This window comes from Chiloscyllium plagiosum, unplaced genomic scaffold, assembly GCF_037043375.1.
Source record: "Chiloscyllium plagiosum isolate Xiang-an unplaced genomic scaffold, Cpla_swu_hap1 HiC_scaffold_3, whole genome shotgun sequence".
NCBI lineage: Eukaryota > Metazoa > Chordata > Chondrichthyes > Orectolobiformes > Hemiscylliidae > Chiloscyllium > Chiloscyllium plagiosum.
In genome coordinates this window covers 16,995,398-17,013,817 of record NW_028270141.1, presented here as the reverse complement: position 1 = coordinate 17,013,817, position 18,420 = coordinate 16,995,398, and positions in this window count along the sequence as shown.

Here is an 18,420-nt window from a genome sequence, read left to right as displayed (position 1 = left end):
AGGGTCAATTCTTGATATGGCAGATGGTGGAATTTGAATTGAAATCTGGGATTAAGACTCTAATGTTGATCATGAGATTATCGTTGATTGTCAGGAAAATCCTATCTGGCTCATTAATATCAACTCCTCAATATATCAAAATCTATTGACCTTCCCTTTAGATACTTCCAATGATCTAGCCTCCACAACTTTCTGAGGTAGAGAATTCTGCACAATCATTCCGCTTGAGAGAATATTTTCTTTTGCTTCATAACTGTTCCCTTCTTCTGTAATCATATTTCCCAATTAGTTTCTCCACTACTGGAAACATTTTTTCAACATTCACCTTATCAATCTCCACCTGAATCTTGTATGTTTCAATAGTTTCACCCTTCCTTCTTTTAAATTTTAAGAAATAAAGGCCTAATTTGTTTTGCCATTCTCTATTATTGCAATACTGGAATGTCTTTTCTTGAAACAATTTCATTTTCATGATTAATCTTCACTGTTGTTCTTTATTGTCAGTCCAAACGGAAAGGGGTGGTCTTGGCTGCTTCCTCTCTTTGACTTCTTCCCCTTCTTCCTCATACTGTGTTCCTGAGCCTCTCATCCTGGTTGCCGCGTCACAATGGTGTGTTCATACGCAGCAGAGCAAAGTTGATCTTAACATTCACTTTACCAGGTACTGCAGGGAGTGAACCTTTCGATTTGGTGTGTCAACAATTTGCTTTATAGCATCTGGGAATTGATTTAGCTCAGTTGACTGGATTGTTGATATACAGAGCAGTGTGATGCCAAGGGTGGGTTCAATTCCCATTACTGGCTTGAATTTACCATGGAGGATACCATGACCCTCTCCCCTCACCTGAGGTCTGGCGCCCCTCCAGCTAAATCACCACCAGTTGCTCCTGTCTCTAATAAGGATGGTAATCGTATGAGTAAATCAACAAGAAGGTTTACAGGAGGTATAATTGGCTAATAAGCAGCCCCAATGGTCTGGTAAGACTATGGCAACAGCAATAATTTGCTCTATTGCATCTACATGCCAATGACTATAAAGGATTTACAGACACGCATGTGGACTGCACACCAGTCATTAACCCTGATCAGTCGATAGACCTTGTCATTCATTAACCCCCCCTCAGTTTGCCTTTGCTTGATGGCACAGAAATTTGCCACAGCATGGAGGAACAATGATTGTTGCCAGGATATCAGGTATCAATCTTTGTTACATCTATGACTGCATACTCCAGTTGACCATTGAAGGGTGATGTTCAATTGCACTTCCGTTCTGACTTCTGACTTCTTTATTTATCCAATTAGGCTCATCATGAATGAGGAACATGTCACCTTTCAATTCAGTATTTAATAGCTTTCCAGACTCAACCTTGAATTCAACAATTCCAGATCATGTTTGTAGCCCCCATAATTTTGCTTTTGATTTTGTTTTTAGAATTAGAATTAGAATTAGAATTGGAATCCCTACAGTGTGGGAACAGGCCCTTCAGCCCAACAATTCTACACTGACCCTCCGAAGAGTAACCCACCCAGACACATTCCCCTACCCTATATTTACCCCTGACTAATGCATCTAACCTGCACATCCCTGAACACTATGGGCAATTTAGCATGGCAAATTCACCTAACCTGCACACCTTTGGATTGTGAGAAAATGAGGACTGCAGATGCTGGAAATCAGAGTCAAGAGTGTGGTGCTGGAAAAGCACAGTAGGTCAGGCAGCATCCGAGGAGCAGGAGAGCTGATGTTTTGGGCATAAGCCCTTCATCAGGAATCTGATTCAGAGTCACCCGAGGCTGGAATTGAACCCGGGTCCCTGGCGCTGTGAGGCAGCAGGGCTAACCACTGGAAATTTTGACGATGAATAGCTTTACCAAATTATACCTCCTGTAAACCTCCTTGTTGATTTACTCGTACATATTTGCATTGAACCATTACTCGTTTTTATTATTTACTTTCTCACCCTGTCACAGATCTTCACTTTTGCTCATCCCCTGAGCCATCCCTTTCTGTGTTCCTGTTAAATTAGAACTTGTTTTACCTCCAGTTCTGGTGAATGATCATTGGTCGACATTATTAATCTTCCTCCACAGATTCTGCCAGATCTGTTGAGCACTTTTTGTTTCAGCCTTCCAGCCTCTGTCATACTTTGCTGACAACTTCTGAAGTTTACATGTGCATAATTAACATGGACGTCCAGAAATTGCTGTTAGTGTTTTCTGCATTTTTCTAAAGTGTTTGAAGTCTACAGAGAGAATCGAGTATAAGCCATTGAATCAAAAAGAGAACTCACATCGTTCTGGCATTTGACTTACTGTAAAAATGTGTGTTGTGTTCAGATCATGAGAATCAGGAGAGTCAATGTTTCGGGCATAAACCCTTCATCAGGAATGCCATTCCTGGTGAAGGGCTTACGTCTGAAATGTCAATTCTCCTGCTCCTCAGATGCTGCCTGACCTGTTGTGCTTTTCCAGTGCAACACTTTTTGACTCTGATCTCCAGCATCTGCAGTCCTCACTTTCTCTCTACGTTCAAATTACACCTTACAAATTATAGTTAATAAAGATAAATGTATGCATTTTCAAAAAAAAATAGTTTGTTTGTAATATTTTGACTTTCATTTTAAACTCATATGTATCCCACATCATTTAATGTTGTCTGTAAAATGCAATTAAAAGTGAAAGACAACCAGTGTCGTTTACTTCCTGATTTACTGACTGTGTAAGAATAATTGGCTGATTGATGATACTGGACATTTGGAGATTCTTTAGACTTGATGCTGAATTCAAATTGATATCTGATAAGGGGAGAACCAAACCAAAGAGGTTGTTATAAGTGTGTGGGCAGCTTTCTTCAGGGTCAACTTTGGCATTTCACTGTTGATCAGGAAACTTGGACTGATCATTACGTGTCGCAGAATACTGAAGAAGTGTGACTTACTAAGACTGTAACAGATTCCCAGCAGAAATCATCTTTCAGCTTCAGCTTGTGGGCGGCATGGTGGTACAGTGGTTAGCACTGCTGCCTCACAGCGCCGGAGACCCGGGTTCAATTCCCGCCTCAGGTGACTGACTGTGTGGAGTTTGCACGTTCTCCCCGTGTCTGCGTGGGTTTCCCCTGGGTGCTCTGGTTTCCTCCCACAGTCCAAAGATGTGCGGGTCAGGTGAATTGGCCATGCTAAATTGCCCGTAGTGTTAGGTAAGGGGTAAATGTTGGGGTATGGGTGGGGTTCGGCAGGTCGGTGTGGACTTGTTGGGCCGAAGGGCCTGTTTCCACACTGTAATCTAATCTAATCTAACCTTCACACTACTTATGCAGCTGGGACTACCCTGTTTATAGCCCATTGGCTTGTAGATTGGTCCAGAACTAAGTGATTCCTTGATGCTAACAGCAAGTCTGCCTCTGCCATGTTCCCTGCCAACACCCGCAGGTTCTATCAATGAGCCAGGCTAGCTGATTAATCATCAACTGTGCCAAGGAGTACTGCAGGCCACAGGTTGCTTGCCAACAGCAGATTAATCTAGACTCTCATGTGAAGAAGATTTGGCAATGAAATATGCCGACTGTGAAGCTGACACATTTTAGAACAACAATTAAAGGGCAATTTTCCAGAAGTACACACCAAGAATTCTAATGTACGCTGTTCACAATTTTCATACGTTCCAAACGACTGGTCAGAAAACGATGTGCAAAATGGAGAGTATATGCAACATGTATGCTGTCAGCAGGTAGGATTCCCTAACTGATCACATTGAAAAACAGTAGAGGCAAATGTTTAAATCTTATCCAAAGTGATGATTGTCCCATTCCAACAAGTGATCCGGTTCAGAATGAAATATTCTGATGTGGCAAGAATCACATTTCTATTGTTTTCACGGACATAGAATGTCAGCTTATTTAAATATTTGCATAACTAATTGAAATAATATTTATTCACAATGAGTCACACACGGTATTTATTTGAACCTTTAAATGTTGTGCACGGAACAGCAACGCCTGTGAACTGAAAATCTGAAGGGCAATTATGCAGAGTTTCATAGAATGAGCTGCTATTTATACATTGGTCTTACACACTATTTTGACAGTCTCAAGAGATAATTCTACTCTGTGAAAATAATCCAGAAAATAAAGCAACAGTTGAAAGTGGAACTGCACCGTTAAAATCAGCACAGCAATATGGAGGAGATCAAAATTGCTGCTATCGTATCTGCTTCTACCACGTCCTCTAACAGCATGTTCCACGCACCTATCACTCTCTACAAACAAAAACTTTCCTTGCACACGTCTGTTCAACTTTCCCTATCTCACCTTAAACCCTTGCGCCCTAGCATTTGATATTTCCATCCTGGGAAAAAGGTTCTAACTTTCCACCCTATCTATGCCTCTCACAATTTTATATATACAGGGGAACCTCGATTATCTGAACAAGATGAGTGGGGCACTATTGCGTTCGGGTAATTGATTATTCAGTTAGTCAATTCAATGCTTTCCTCTAGGGCTTGGAGTTTTCTATGAAGTCTGCTCCCTGTTCAGGAGACTAGCTGCAGCACAGTGCACGCGAGCCCCCGCCTACCCCTAAACCCCATCCAACACCGCCCCCCCCGCCCGCCCCAACATCTCCTCACCCACCCTCAAACCCCGTCCAACCCTACGCGCCCCCGCCTGCACCCCCAAACCCTGCCCAACACACCCCCTGCCTGCCCCCCCAACCCCGTCCAACCCCGCACCCCCGCCTGCGCCCCCGTCCACCTCCAACACTGTCCCTCCCCAACCAACCCCCAAAATCACGTCCAATACTGTTGGGACCTCAAGACCTCCTTCGGATACTCTGATTTTCGAATAATTGATATTCGGATAATGGAGGTTCCTCTGTATCTCACAGGTTAGCCCTCAACTTCTGCAGCTCCAGCAAGAACAGTTCCAAGTTTATCCAATCTTTCCTTGTTACTGATACATTCCAATCTCGGCAACGTTCTGGTAAACCTCTTTTGCACCCTCTCTAAAGCCTCATATCCTTCCTACAGTGCTGCTACCAAATCTGCCCACAATACTCCAAATGTGGACTAACTAAAGTTTTATACAGCTGCAACATGACTTGTCAACTTTGTTGCTCAATGCACTGATGAATGAAGGCAAGCTTGCTGTACACCTTCTTTACCATCTTATCCTCCTGTGTTGCCACTTTCAGGGAGCTATGGGTTTGAACCTAAAGCACTGTAGCCTCAAATAAAAGGCACACTTTCTATTTTGTCCATATGTGTCGGTACTTATGAAGTGGTTGCGTCTGCAGGAGAACACTTTTGATTTGGGAATGCTTTATCACAGTTCAATGCTAACTGTGATGGCAGTTCCCGACTTCCAAATTTTGTTTAAATTGCATAGCTGCTCCATTGCTGCAACTTTAACTTCAGAAAAAATTTCTTGAGATTTTCTTTAAATGATCTCACTTGCACCCACCCCTCTTTTACAAATATCCTTTCTAACTTTTCACTTTGCATTCACAGGCCCCAATATTTATTTGGGGTCATGAGAAGTGGGCGTGGGAGAGCTGGATTATCATTCAGGAGAAGTACATTCTTTTACATTTTTCCTGCAAGATTTCCACTGGTAACATGCAGACTGCATTTTGGGTGGGAAAACAGCCGAGGAGTGGGGGTCAAAAATAGAAATTGTTGGAAAAGCTCAGCAGGTCTGCCAGCATCTGTGGAGAGAAATCGGAGTTCACGTTTTGGATCGAGTGACCCTACTTCAGAACCGACAGTAATGAGGAAAATGTTGGTTTATATGATAGTTACCATCAGTTCTGAGGAAGGGTCACTCGACACGTAACATTAACTCAGATTTCTCTCCACAGATGCTGCCAGACTTGCTGGGCTTTTCCAGCAATTTCTGTTTTTGTTTCTGATCCACTGCATCCACAGTTCTTTCGGTTTAAATTTAAAGAGTGGGCACTGCACGATTGGGAATATTGTAGATCACGGTGGGAGTTGAATGATCTCAGACGTGGTAGAGTTTTTGTGTACTGGGAATTGAAGGTTGGAGATTGGACTGGACATACTGGACGTGAATTGGGAGAGGAGTGAAATTGCTCTTTCAAAATGAAACAAATAACCTTATTGGTTTGGAAGATGCTTGTGTTGTTAATGATCCAATAAGCAGTTTTCTTTCATCTGTAAGGATGTCCAAAATGTGGGACATCCAGTCAACATTATAACTGATAAGTCTTTTCAAATGAAGGCACACAGACTCCTGACTGTGCAGAAATAACTGCAGACCATCAGCCTACTGATCCAAAGTTAAATTGTTTATTGTTTAAACTGGAAGTGTGAGGGATGGAGACAGGTTGTAGCCAAGTTTAAAATTTGAAATATTTCTTACTTTCCACCTAAATCAAATCCAGTTTTCTAATGACCATTCAACTGATGAATTGCCTACTGTAATTGATTTATCTGCTAATTCTAAATGTACATTCCCCATCTTCCCTACTACACTGTGTCATTGCACCAACTTTGTTAAATGCTTGCTTATCTCGCAGCATCAGATTTGATGAAAATCACACTCACAAAATGTCAGAATCTGCCCCTTCACTTTACAGATGCTGATTGCTATATATTTGGGAGTGAAAGGGTTAATATTAAGAAATAGCATTAGCACCACCTACACATGATGATGAGATACGGACTTGTGGTCAGAAGAGTTTGGGGACTCAAAGGCGTGTGGCCTAACATTTGGACGTATTCAAAGTCCTTGTTACAGTGTTTCTCACTTCAATGCAACCCGTATCTGGGTGCTAACATGCAAATCAAAAGTCCTTTAAGCCACGCTCAACACTACTGGTCGTCCAAGTCCAAAGAGAATGCTTTCTAGACTCTAATGAAATGTTAAGTGTACAAAGTTAAAAATCACACAACACCAGGTTATAGTCCAACAGTTTTATTTGGAAGCACTGCTTTCGGAGCGCTGCTCCTTTATCAGGTGGTTGTGGAGTACATCCGCTCCGAAAGCAGTGCTTCCAAATAAACCTGTTGGACTATAACCTGGTGTTGTGTGATTTTTAACCTCGTATACCCCAGTCCAACACCGACCTCTCCAAATTGAAACTTAAGTGGATTAGCAATGCTTAATTGCCCATAGTGTGCAGGGATGTGCAGGCTAGGTAGATTAGCCATGATAAATGCAGGGTTATAGGAATAGGTTGGGGGAGGTTGGGTCTGGTGGGCTGCTCTTCAAAGGGTCGGTGTGGACTCAATGGACCAAATAGCCTGCTTCCAAACTGTAGGGATTCTGTGATTGCAGATAGTCTGAATTTGGAAAGCCAGAGTTTCAGGAGAAGTGGGTTGAAGATGAGGTTGTGGTCAATGCAATTATACACACATATGTTTATTATTAGGAATGGAAACAAAACACAGGTTGGGGAGAGATCACGTGTATGAGTTTGAAAGAGTTAATACTCAGGAAATCCATAAACACAGTTCACTATGATGCTGTCCTATGGGCTTGCACATAAATCAGTTTAGCATCTTGAAAGAATGAGATGTAACATCTGATCCCTCTCAAAGCCTCTGTAACAGCATCTCTCATACAAATGTAACCAGTGACTTGTTGCTAATATACAATAAACTATACTTTGTTAACTACAAGTGGCTCCAGTAGGAGACAGGAAGTGGTTTCCCTCTCTCACACGAGATCAAACAGGCCTCATAGTTTCCTAACATGGAGGCACCAACATTCACCACAAGCAGCAGCTCAGTCCAAGTGAGTTGGTATGCCCCACGTAACACTGATCACCTGATGCTTTCCTTTCCACAGACAGAAAATGCCATACACAGCAGCAAATGGGTAGCTGTTTACTTTTGACCTTTAAGCATTGCAGACAGATCACTGCGCTTGTATGTACTGTCTTACTAAAACTGTTATTAGTACTCAGTGGAATCTTGCCTTTAGGTGGCTCAGTGGTTAGCACTGCCACCTCACAGTACCAGGGATCCCGGTTCAATTCCAGCCTCAGGCCACTGTCTGTGTGGAGTCTGCACATTCTCCCTGTGTCTGCGTGGGTTTAAATTACTTACAAAGTGGAAACAGACCCTTCGGCCCAACAAGTCCACACCAACCCTCTGAAAAGCAACCCACGCAGACCCATTCCCCTACGTTTACCCCTTCACTTAACACTACAGGCAATTTAGCATGGTCAATTCACCTAACCTGCACATTTTTGGACTCCAGATGATCCAAAGAAGTGCAGGTTAGTTGGATTTGCCATGGGAAATGCGCATTATGGGGATAGTGGAGGGAGTGGGTTTGGGTGGGATGCTCTTTGGAGGGTCAGTGCAGGCTCGATGGGTTGAATGGTCACTTTCTACACTGTAGGGATTCTACTAGCATGAATAAAACCACACGATAGCTGTAGAAGCAGAGAAACTGTCCAGAAAATGAAACCTGGGTTTGGATTGACTTTATTCAGTGTCAGGAAGATGTGGGGAAGTTGAGAATGCCCAGCACACTGTGAAGTTTGAATTTCTCATTGGCCATGTGATGACTGATTCGTTCAAAGGCCACTTGGCAGTTTTAGTTTCCAATTGAGCAGGGAGCATGGGGAGACCACAGGATGAAGTAAATCTGGACCTGTAGCTGGATGGGCAGTTCAATCCGTTATGGGAGTAAAGGTTGATCATGAGGTGGGGGTGGGTAGGTAGTCATTGTAAACGTGTGCATTTATCAGTATGGAGGGGCAATGACAATTAATCACTGTTTTATGGCCTTCCACTAAGCATTCGATATGGAGAAGAAGAACTCAGCTTCAAGCAGATAATAATCTGAATGACTAATAAACAGTCAGATGTATGACATTTCAGTGTATGTCAAAGCATATTAGGAAGCTCAGTCCTCAAAGTCAAATTCATTGCCCTTATCAGATTGGAGATGACTGAAGGAAATTGTCTACAAGTAAAGTTAGAGGACTTCTCAGGAAAAGCTGCATGTGCAAAAAAAATTGATAAATGTCTGCGGCAATCTGCCAAACAAGATACTAGAGGTAAAAACATCTGAAACACAATTAAATATTGCAATGGGACAGTTAATAAATGAAAGGAAAGAGCTTCAAAAGGCTGTGTGGCCCTTTCTCATTCCTGATATTTCTTTTGACAGAAGATAGATTAATCTAATCAAAAACTTTACAGACTGACATTGAATGTTGTATTGAGGAGCTGATTCATTCTGCAGTGTGGGCCTAATTTCAGTCCAGTTCAATATTATTAACTGTGAATGTACGGAAGTGGCAGTAGTCAAGGACTGTCCCAGAGCGGAGAGATAAATGCTGGCTTCAACACAAAACTGAGCTCAAAGTGACTTCTCTATATTGATGGATGAAACCCATGCAAAGCAGGGAAATAAACTACAACTTCTAGGACTGAATTGATTAAAACTTGCTCACTGTCTAAAGATGTGTACATAATCCAAAAAACATGAACTGATATTAAAACATCAATAATTGAATAACAAGGTAAAAATGCAAACTATTAAATTCCAGATATTTTTTCTTCAAGGAATGTAACAACTATTTTCCCATTGAAAAAAAAGCACGTATTAATATTTACAGAAATATATTTTCAGAAGAATATTGGAAATAATCAACAGAACACTGCAATCAAAGCATTTTAAGATCTTATTGATGTTCATAATCACAACATCTATTTAAGATATTGGAGTTTAAAACTATTACTCCCTACTTTTACTTAATAATTTGGTAGCTAATTGACTGAACTATTCCACATTGTATGCACTTGTCACGCAACATAGTTTTATTGGATGCATGTGTGTCATTACTTAAACAAACTACTTGCACAAGCAAATACAGAGGAATCTTCTCTGTCTCCCACAGGTCATAAAATTGTAAATGAAATCAAAATGAATACTTTTGCTTGTTTTAAAATAGCTACTTGGAGCAAATGAAGAAAGATTGGTTGTACATTTCCAGCATTTCTGTATTTATTTCAGATTTGCAGCATTCATATTATTTTGCTTTTGTTCACCATGATGCTCTTTTCTCATTAACTCCCAGGGTGTTATCAATCAGTATGTTTATCTATTGAAAATTGATATTGCATTTGTTGAAACTGTCAGCTACTTACTGCTGAGTAAAATTTAAATAAAGGTATATTGAATAGAATGTACCTACTGATTCTCAAAATGTAAAAATAACAACATTGTAGAATGTAAGTCTGTCTAACAGAACCCTCCCCCGATGTCTCTTGTTGTGTAACAAGACACATAGCAAGAAATGTGTCTGGAAGTAAAAGAGGAATTTTCCTTTGTCAATTTTTTTCATAAGTTGGTCTTGTCTGAATCTTTCCTTTGGAAGGTGCCTATACAGAGTTGAAAAACTGTACCATGTATGTGCAGCACTGTGCCTTTCTAGATTTAAAAAAAAGTACAACTTGAAGGAAATTGCTGAACATAAAGGAAACACTGAATGAAATGTAGAAACTATGAGTAGAGGAGGTCATTCAGATCTTCAAACCTGCTCTGCCATTCCATATGATTGTGGCTGATGCTCTATTCCAATACCATACTCCTGCTTTTCCCTGATGCCTTTGAAATCTAAACATTTATTGAACTCCTTCTTGAAAATATTCAGCGACTTGGCCTCCATAGCCTTCTGTGGTAAAGCATTCAACAGGTTCACCACCCTTGGAGTGAAAAAATGTTTCCTTGTCTTAGATCTAAATAGCCCTCAGACTGTATCTCCTGGTTCTAGACACCCTAGCCAGGGAACACATTCACTCAGTATCAAGTCTGTCCAATCCTGTTAGAACTTCATATATTTTAAACAGATCCCCTCTCATACTTCTAAACTTCAAGGGATTCAGACCTAGTTGAATCTTTCTCTCCTTGAATAATAGTTTTCCACTGCTGGCTTAGCTTAGCAGACATTTGCTGCACTCTTTTGGTCATCTCTCCAATGAACCTGTGTGGGGAATATTGGAAATGGAACAGGTCCTTAGTCACGTGAGCAGTGAGCTTTCCCATTACACAGTTTGGCATAGTCCTTCATACAGTGGGACACGGAGGACTCTGACCTGAATTTTAATACAGGGGCCTAGTTCTGATGAATGCAGCACAACGAGATGTCATACAAATGAAGCAGGAGATTATGACTGCTGTAACCTTGTTCCCCCACACCATCAACCAGCTTCTCCCCCCTGCACTCCCCCCCTCCCCCAAACACCCATTAAAAGCAACATGTTGGCCATCACCTAATGGTACAATAGGAAATCAGCTCCATGCCCTTGTGCAGCCTATGAAATCTCAGATTGTTTTTGTGAACTGTGGCCCGCAGAAGCCACTTCTAAGGTCCTATTCACAGAGATAACTCTGATCAATCTGTAATGAACTAATTGCACAGCCAGGATTGTTTGATTTCTATCCTACACAGTTGGACACTGCATGCGGGTTTCATGCGCAGGGTGCAGTGATGATGGCTTCATCCTCTAACAAGTGTCTGATTAATGTAATTGCCCCTTAAAAGGCCCTTCCATTGCTCATGAGTAAACCTATCTACTCAGATAGAAAAACATCAATTTACCCTGCTCACTACGGCTGTGGGCACAGCTAATTTCCATTTCCAGAGTGCATTCACAATTTGCATGAATATGGAAGGCCATGTAGGTCATTCCTAGCCTAGTGAGTCACTGGCTGAGCCTGGTAATTAAGGGCTTCCACTAAAGGGAACCTCCATATTCCTTTAACCTGTTACTCTATGTTGACACCAAGAGCATGTATTTATAGATTCAAGATGGCAGCGGAGTAGCAGGGCTGCGTGCGGGCTCTTGTCTGTGGCCTACCCGTTTCCACATGCTTGCTTTCTTCTTTTTACTTCTACTCTTTTTCCATCATTCCTTCTTACGTCCTGCTTTCCCTTTGGAGCCTTTTGCCTCCCGTCAGTCTTTAAGATCGGGCCTAGTGACGGTGTAGGAATGGCGGCTCCTCCCGGTGGTCAATGGCAGTGGCAGATGAGGTTCCTCAGTGAGGCTAGCAGCGGTGAAGGCATCAGCAGCAGCAGCAGGGACATCCTCCTGGTGTTCGGGGCTGACAGCGGCGGCAGAGCTCCTCCAGCAATCAGAGGCAGCAGACATTTCAAGATGGCGACATATCGGAGAAGGGCAGTTGGAGCGGGACTCTTAGTGAGGTGGCAGCCGTAGTAGTGGTATGCCCGGAGCGGTGCCACCGATGCAGCAGCGGAGCCGGGCACTCCTGGTTGCAGGGGGAGATGTGGGTTCAGCACAGGACCTGGGCATTAGCATTGGGGTGGTGTCGGTGAGGTGGGTCCAGGGGTGAAGAGATGGCGCCTAAAACGTTGTGACAGCTACGTTAGTGAGTGGCAGCACAGGTGTCATTGGATGACACCTCAGCTCAGGACTCTCAATTATATCTTTTATCTTTTTGGTTCTTAAACTGTTCAAAATGGCACCACATTATGGTGATCGTTCAAGCTTTTCACTGTATTTTATTATGTTATTCACTGTAAAATGCAAGTGACAATAAATAAATAAATCACTCAATCATTCATCTTTCATGTTTTCCCACCCAACTCTTTGATTTAGATCCTCATCTCCCAACATTACCCCTTTACTCCTAGCTCTGCACTTTAACCACACCAGCCATCGTGTGACAATGTTTCCCTATTGAAGCCAGGCTGGTGGTCAACCCCAACGAACCCCATTTCTGCAGTAACCATGTTTTCCAATGCACTATCATCTCCCCGCATTTTTGTGTTGAGATTTCCCCCTTCACAATTATTGAACGGTCTGCATCCCAACACGAAGCCTCCAATCCCCAGAATTGACTTCCTCCCAACTTCCTTACCCCAGTAATAGCCCCTGATAACCCTCCTTACCTTTCATCCAATAGTACCCCAGAACTGACCATGGCCTACCTCTCCTAAACAAGATGGATGGACAGCCCTGACTGGTGAGTGACTGAACATCCTGATGAACCTCTGTGCAGCTCCCTGACTGAAGTACTGCAAATCTCTGGAATGGTTATACTGGACCTGTGCTTGCCTCACTCCTGAGACTATAGTACCATGGATCCTTCACTCTGTTTGCCCTATATGACCAACTGATTGTGTCGTGGACTGATATTAGCCACTGCTTTGTGAAACCGTACTGATACTCCTTAAGCATAGGCTGTCTGTCTCCCTTGGTCTGAATCCCTTAGACCTTGAGCCAAGACCATTTGGTTGAAGCATATGCATTTCTTGCACATGGTGCAGGTTTAGTGCTGACATAGCATTGCACTGCAGAACAACATATTCACCGTTTAATTAATCACTGCCAATAACCGTGACAAGCTGCTTGGCTTTGTGTTTTCACTAAACAGCAAGTCAAGACAGAGGTATTGTTGCATGTTGGTTCTGGCTGAGAGGGCAGCAAGGCAAGGAAGAGGTGCTGTTAACATCGGTGTAGGCACAACATGAGTGAGCACTAAGAAAGCAAGTGAGGAGAATTGGTCAGATCCATCAAGTGGGTGCTTTCCCCTGTGTGCAAAGTGGCCTGTCAGGGGCATTACAATGAAAGGTACCTGTGCAGTTCAAAACGCAGCATTGAAATGGAGATCTGTGGCTTGGAGATGTGTGTGGTTGATAAGACAATGCCAACATTTATTAACTGGGAAGGTGGCTGGTTGTTGCCTGTGGAGTGTAACCTGGGAGATTGAGGCCTGCTGACCAAGGTGGAAAAAAAGACCATGGAGAGCTTCTGAAGTCTTTGTTCCAGCTCCTTCTTGGTTCAATAAGTGTCGTTCTATATGGATCCAGTTGTAACTTTCAGTGTTTGCCCCATTTCTATAATCACATTCAGGTGAACAAAGAGTGTAGGGGCAGGAGTAGGCCTGCGATAACATTTAACCCTCTTGTTTATCAGGAATCTAACCACCTCTACCTTAAAAATGCTCAAAGATTCTGCTTCAATCACATTTTGAGGAGAGGATGCTTCTTCTTATGGGAGTATCTGGAACTAGGGCTCAATGTTTCAAACTAAAGGGTCATCCATTTAAGATAGAGATGAGGAAAAACATTTTCTCACAAATGGGTGACCATCATCTTCAAATCTAAATCTGTCAAGATCTCTCTGCCAGCACCTCTGCCTTGACGTTTCAGTCAAGCCTCCCTTACTCTCTGAACTCAAGCAGATACAAGCCGAGCCAATTAACCCTTTCCTCATAAGACACCACACGTCAATCCAAGTAATAGGCTGGTAAACGTGTTGTGTACTACTTCCAATTTACTTGTATCCTTCCTTCAACAAGGAGTGCAAATCTGTAGACAGTCCTCCATTGGCTGTTAATACCTTGTATGACTGAAGCAGAACATTGCTACGTTTCTGTTCAGTTCCCCTCACAATGAACAATCATATTCTCTGAGTTTTCCTTACGACCTGAGTTTTCCTGACAACCTACCTGATGATCCATGTACCAGGAGACCCACAAACTCTGTATCTCAGAGCTCTGCACACTCTCACCATTTAGACAATGTGCTTTTTCTTATTCTTCGTGACGAAATGGGCCAAGTACTTACCCATTCATTTCATTGATCCATATCAAACATGGTAACCTTTTCACTCTCAGATAAATTTCATTCCCCTTCTGAGACTCTACCCAAGAGACAGAAAGCAGGTCACAACAACCCCCAGAAATCTGACCTTAATTGTTGCCGCCTGAAATACAGTAACCTTCACTACTTTAGTTGTATTGATACTCACAGTTACACAGGCACCGAGCAGTGTATGCTCTCCCAGTGTCACACTCTGGCCATCCCAAGAGGAACAAGTTCTGTCTGAAATGTTTAGCCCTTTCTTACCCATTTTTCAGGCCTAGCTTAAAGTGAGTGCCTTGTGCCTGCCCATTCCCTACCTCGTGGGTTTCCTAGGGTCCACTGCAGGACATTCCCAGAGTATTATTGAGGAATGGTGAGCTTCTCCTGTCCCAGTGTGAATATGGACATCATTGTCCATCCTTCCCTATTTCAGCAGATACATAGAATTACATCTTGCTTTTCACACACAATTCCTTCAGGAATGAGATTGATTTTTCTGGGATTCCTGGGATTGTGCTTCCCCAGATTGAGCAGTGGATCCTGGATCCACCAATTTGGGATTCTGATTCCTCAGGTGAGACTTTGTCCAGGAGTGTTTCCATCCAGTGTCAGCAATGTGATGGCTCTCACAGTTGAATGGATCTTCAGGGATGGTTTCCCTTCAATCATTCACAACTTTAACTTTTTCTGCATGGGTTTCCTCTGGATGCTCCGGTTTCCTCCCAAAGTCCAAGGATGCAGGTTCAGTGAATTGGCCATGCCAAATTGCCCTCAGTGATGTGAGGGTAGGTGTGTCAATCAGGGGAAGTGTCGGGTAATGGGTCTGAGCGGGATATACTTCTGAGGGACAGTTTGGACTTGTCGGTCCGAAGGGCCTGTTTCCACACTGTAGGAATTCTAGTCTTAATTCTAATTCAACTTGAGTGTGAGACGGCATAATAGGGCTACAGAGGTGTACAGCATGGAAACAGACCCTTTGGTCCAACTCGTCATGCTGACCAGATGTCCTCAATTAATCTAGTCCCATTTGCCAGCATTTGGCCCACACCCCTCTAAGCTCTTCTGTTCATGTGGTGCCACCCTGGCTGTTGGTTTGAAATCATACGCTTGCCCAACTCAATTCCTGTCCCTACTGGATATGTGCACAAAATGTAGCTTGAAACTCCAACACAGTACTGAGGGAATATTACACTGTCGGAGGGATCTCCATTCAGCTGATATATTATACTGAGGCCTTTTTCTCCACATAAACATAAACAATCCAGTGGTATTACTTTGAAATAGAGCCAAAGAATCTTGATCCCTCAAACAGCTAATCTTGGTCATTGTCACTTGGAGATTGCTCCGTACAAATTAGTTACTGTGCTCCCTATATTAGACCAGTCATTATACTTCTACAATTTTTCATTTGCTCTAAAGCCCTTCAGGGAAGCCAAACACTGAAAAGAACAACATAAATACATGCCTTATTTTAAAAAAATCTGATGACAATAATTAGCCACGCCTGTCCTGTTTTAAATGTTATTGCGTTTTTTTTAACTATATGAAAAACTCAATCAAAATGATCTTTAAAAAAACTCAGTCCTGTTGGTCACATTATTTAATGTGAGCACTGATGGAAATGTCATGAGTTTAACAAATTCAAAACTCCCAAAATTCGAAGCAGTCATTCTGCATTAATCCACCAAGTGAATGGAAGATTTTTTTTCAGCCAAGCTTATGAACAGCACCTGGTGTAATGCAGAACAGCACAGATGTCAGAGCTGTTGACCTTCTTGTGAAATATCTCCTCAAGAGTAGCGACAGTTTACTGAGGTTGTATTGATATAGTCATTTTCTACTTTTATGGCATTAATATAATAAATTTATAGTGTGGTTAAAAGAGCCATATATCCAGACTATTTACTAGACAGAAGTCAGCAGTTTCTGGAACTTATGTTTCCTGTAGAAGCAGTTACAGAACTTTGACTGCACTTGTACCCAGGGCATCCTGCTTAGATGCAGAGTGCTAATGACAGCAACTTTTGATTGGTGATGTTTAAATTAAACATGTGGAAGCTGCGAGCCCATAAGGGAAAACCGACAAAGAACAACTGTGCACTATGCAGATACATGATACACAAAGTCAACACAAATTTCATTTCCTTCCAATTCTAATTTTACAGTGTTGCTTTGCATGTGCTGGAACATATTTTGAAAAGTCAGGACTAGATTTATGAAAAAGATTTACGACAACAAAGAAGCACAGATGTAGCTCTGATGTGACACGACTTTCCTTTTAATGAACTTTGGCACAGCCGTCAGTGCTCCATTGTACTCACAACATTCTGATCCTCTTTACTGGGCCTGCACAAGTTAGCACTTTTGCAATTCATACCAAAGGGAGTGTTCAAACAATGTTGTAGACATTTAAGGATGATCACTAGGGATTTGCCTTCCACAAAGTTGCTCAAAATTGAACATTACGATGTTACAAATACATGATTTATGAAATCTATATGTTTTGGAACGGTCTCTAATGGGTAAAATGGAGCAATGGAGGATGTCAGTGTGTTGCTTTGAATTTTGCTCAACTATAGTCCTGGGTGACTTCATCATTAAAGGTTAAAGAGAGGCCTCAAGCTAAGTAACCTATTGAGAAAGTGCAAGATGATAAACATGCAAACAATGGTCAAGAATTCATATTAACAATGGGTGAATAGTTAGGATTGTATCTTGCTGAGGCACTGCAGTTCTCATTAACCCATCAGGTCTTCTCCTGGAATCAAGACTCTGCGCCATTTTGCTTTTTTTATAGAGGCTACTTGGTTCTCTTCAGTAAGCTGCAGAGCTAATAGGAGTCTCGTAATGTGACTTCTAGAGTGGGCCTACTGAAATAAATGTCATCCAGGCACATAACTGGTCAGCAGTAGGCCTGACTTGGGATCAAGAAGCCTGCTGGCAGAAGTCCCATTGCCAAGAGCTTGCTAGTTTATCAGAGTCAACAGCAGCACTACAGCATAAGTAGGGAATGGAGGGTGTAACTCACAGTGGATCTCCACTTTCCAAGGCCAACTCCCTCTATTGTGCACTGAGTGCCTTTGAAGGGTTCAAGGAGCCCACAAGCAACTCTCCATGGGCTTGTTTGTTGGCGTTCCTGCTTGGAGAGAAAGAGTCAATACTGGTAGCAGTGAAATAAGGCCAATGTATGGGGATTAAAAGGCAAAAGGCAGGCAAACAGACAACCTGGCTTGCACCCGAAGCAATGAAAATGCCAACTGTTTGTTTCAACATGCAGAGGAAAGGTCAGAGTTCACACGAAGGTCAAAGAGGCTAAGTTCCTGAGACTGAAAGGCAGACTGGAAAACTCACATGACTTGAATTTTAGAGAAGAAATCACTGGTGCATTCTTCACAGTGAAAGTGGTTAGGCTTGGGAAGGTAAAGGAGGCAGGTAACTGGGAATGGAGACTAGCTTTGCTCAAGTTCCAGGAAATATAATTATCTACTCGAGGCATAGAGTAAAGTTAATCACATTTAGGGTTTTTTTTGGTCATTTTCAAGTTTAAATAGCTACCCTTCTGTAGCTTCGAGGTAGACTTCCTGCTATATAAAGATCAGTCATTGTTCCTCCTTTTTGAACAAAACTTGAAATCACGTTATGTAGTGCTCTCAGTCAGTCATTGGAAATCCAAATATCTTTGCAAATGCCATTGGCCACCACAGAGATGATAGCAATTGTGGTGTAAATGATTGGAAGACATAGTTACATATCCAATTACAGTGCCCTCACTGTACAAACATAAAATGGAACATATGAGCAAGGAACAAGAGTAGGACATTTGGCCTTTTGA